Source organism: Orycteropus afer, unplaced genomic scaffold, assembly GCF_000298275.1.
Source record: "Orycteropus afer afer isolate SDZICR_OR568_19922 unplaced genomic scaffold, OryAfe1.0 scaffold00410, whole genome shotgun sequence".
NCBI classification, from domain to species: Eukaryota; Metazoa; Chordata; class Mammalia; order Tubulidentata; family Orycteropodidae; genus Orycteropus; species Orycteropus afer.
Genome location: NW_006921997.1, coordinates 1,193,906 through 1,197,507, shown reverse-complemented (window position 1 = coordinate 1,197,507; position 3,602 = coordinate 1,193,906).

Sequence of the window (3,602 nt, the reverse complement as noted above, 5' to 3'; positions counted from 1 at the left end):
TTTTTTGTTATTTTATTATACAAGTTTAACTGATGTCAGTATATTTGTGAATGGAAAACAGGGAAAAGAAAAAGAAAATGAGGAATGAAGCAGTAGTTTCCACTTATCTTTGATTCTTGAGAGTAATGACAATGGTTTCCAACTGAAAATGGTGGAAGAAATCAGGGATTCTCTTCATTCCCTATTATCAATGAGTAAAAGCCTATTTTCATAATTACTTCTCAAAATATCATTTTTACAGAAGGGAAAATGAATGCAATGTATTTCCTTTTTTCTCCCCCCACCCCCAGTGTGATGCACCAGATAACCAATGCTGTAGATGCCTAGCCTCAGGGGAAAAACCAAGGCATTCCTGCCTTTGCTTCCCAACTGTCTCCTCTACCTCCACTTATCCTCGGTCAATTTTCTGGCCCCTGACCCTACTGTGACAGCTCTGGTTCTTAGTATTTCAATATTTCAATTCATTTCTATTATTCCAGCATATACCTTCAGAATTGTATATGCCTTAGTAAGAAGATAACACACTTGAACAAAGGGACCTTAGCTATTTGTAATGGATTAACTCTCATCACAAATGATTTTAAAAGAGTAAAAAACAACAGTACCTTAATGACACTTTAGATATTTGTTCCATTTCTTTAATTTTATTCATATTTTTATATCCAGCTAGGTGAAAGGCCTTTCACTCAATCTTGATATCAAAATTGTGATGATATGAAGACATGATCGTTCTTGCTTTCAAGCAGCTTACTGGGTAAAATAGAAGACAAAGCAAAGAGAAACTTACTCCACAGGGTCAAAAACAAAGAACAATACTCTCCAACAACTTTCTTCATCTATAAATAGTACCATATGGTGTTTTTCTTTTAAACATTATCATAATGCCATTATTTGATTTTTGATCAATAAACCACTCATGCATTCTAGAATTAACTCCACTTCTCTGTAAATTATTCTTCTTTATATAATACATCTTTCAACACCCTTATCTTCTCTTTATGATTTTTTCCAACTATGTTCATAGGAGAGAAAGATTCTTAATATTTTTATATGAAACATACCCACGTTAGACTTTGGTACTAAGTTTATTCTGGCCTCATAAAATGAATTGGGAAAGATTTCTATTTTTTTGTCTTGTATTAATAGACTGTACAATTGAATTTAGTTCTTTTAAATATTGAAATAATTCATTATGAAGCCATTTGATCTAGAATATTTTTTCATGAAAGATTATAATAGCAGATCCACTTTCTAAATAGACACAGGGACTTCTGGTTCCAGATAGGATGGAGCAGACCCTGACCCCTATTCTCTTGCTAACTGCAGCTAAAGCCCTGAACATCATATACAGTAAAACCTGTGAAAGCTGGAACCTGTATGTCTCAGTTCTCTAGTGCTGCTCTAACAGAAATACCACAAGTGGATGGCGTTAACACACAGGAATTTATTCTCTTACAGTTTAGGGAGCTAGAAGTTAAAATTCAGAGTGCTGCCTCTAGGAACTGGGCTTGGGCTTCAGCTCTGCCTCTTGTTCCAGGCCCACTGAAGCAAGCTAAAGGCTTCTTCTGCTTCACACAGCTGCTGGCTGCTGAGGCTGAACCCAAGGTCAGCAGGTAAAATGGCACAATTCCAAGATTGGTAGGCAACATGGCAGGCCACTGGTTAAGGTCCAGGAATTGGAGATGAAGACTCGGCCAAATGTAGGATCCAGATGTGCCAAAAAGCTAGAGACCTTTCTCAAAGATGCTCCATATATACTGGAAGCAGGTCACACCCAAAAGGCACTAATTAGCCACTCACAGCAGATTCCACCATGGAGTCGATTACCCAGTCTCATCATAGGGAATGACTACACCAAGATGCCAACCTACTCAAAGTCACAGGCCAGCCAAATTGACACACAACCTTAAGGACCACACTGTATAAGGCATAAATCTATCAGATAAGGAACACTCAATTGTTATCCATTAAATAAAGAGCAATAGAAAAATGGTGACTGCGCTCTACCAAAGGTAGAAAACTTGCAAATCTGGAGAAACAAGGCAGTCATGTCAAGTTCTGTCTCTCACAAATTTCACTCTCTCTCTCTCTCTCTCCCTCTCTCTCTCTCTAAGCATAAGAAGATTCTGAGAGGTAGAGAAAAGAAGGAAGGTCAGGTGGGGTTCATGGAACCCAAGGAACCACATGGCAGTGAGATTGTTGGGTTTTCTTTTTGCCTTCTCTATATCCCAGACTGAGTGCCAGATAGAGCTCCAACTTGGAAACATCAATAATGGACACAAACAAAAGAAGCACTAAAAAACTCCTGCTCTCTTCAGCCAATGAGCAGGCAAAGAGTGACCGAGTAAAACAGGAGACATCTAAATATCTAACGTGGGTTTTCTAGGCTTATCATGAAATCAACAGTTTATTTGTGTTTCAGATAACAGGTAGAAATGTTTGAATGTAGTAGATTATTCTAGGGAACAGGAGGGGCTGGAAACCCATTATCAATTCTTAATTGTATTGCTAGTTTGTGTTTGAAAAGACTGAAATGTTAGGTACATCAGCTTCCTGTTATTGGGACATGAAGATAGTATTTGAAGGCATATGCCTAAGCGATGAAAAGGGGCCTGGAAGGTAAGGAATTCAAGCAGCATGTAAAAAACATGGGTTGATATATGGTCCAGCATGAGGAAGAGTAGTAATAAAGGAGAATCCAAGGCAAGCTCTATTTGGAATATAGGCAAGTCTTTGGCATTAGGAAGTTCAGCCCAGATGTGAAGACCCTAGTGTGAGGCTTAAAGTTTTTGTAATGGGCTGTAGTACCTGGCAGGGGGCTAAAGTAATCCATGGGATCTAAGGCAAATTAGACACACAAATCTGTCTTGGAAGAAGTATAGCCAGAAATGCTCCTTAGAAGTGAGAATGGCCAGACTTTGTCTCCTGTAGTTTGGTCATGTATTTAGAAGGGACCAGTCCCTGGAGAAGGATATCATGCTTGGTAAAGTGGAGGGTGAGAAAAAAAGGGGGGAACTCTCAATAAGAAGAACTGGCCCAGTGGCTGCAATGATGGGCTCAGGCACAGCAAAGATTGGAGGTTGATTCTGTTGTATGGTCGGTATGAGCTGGAGCCAAATTGACTGCCCCTGATAAGAATGACAAGGCCAATCGAGCTTCCCTTATTTCTCACTTTGTGTTGCTGAATCGAATGACATCAGAAAGGAAGAAGGTGAGATGATAGGCCAAGACTTGGGAACGTTGAAGGGCAAAAGTTAATCATTAATTCCTAGATGCTTATCTTAATTGTTTCTTCTTATCATATTTATCCTGGTTATGGATGGAGGTTTGCAACTATAGGTGAGACTTATGTGGTGGCGAGGGGTGTTTGACTCCACAATTACTGTTATAATTCTGTATCCACTAGAATGCAGTGGATTTCTTTAGGAGAACAGATATTGTGTTCCTCATCTGAAATTTCTGAAAATACTAGTCTGTTAAGTAGTTCCTCTGAGAAGTACTGCTCACAGCACTGGACAAGCAGGACCTCTTTCTCTGTACTTCTTCTAGTGTCTGGAACTGGTCAGAACTGGCAATGACCCAGGCTTGGAATGGGTGCTGTG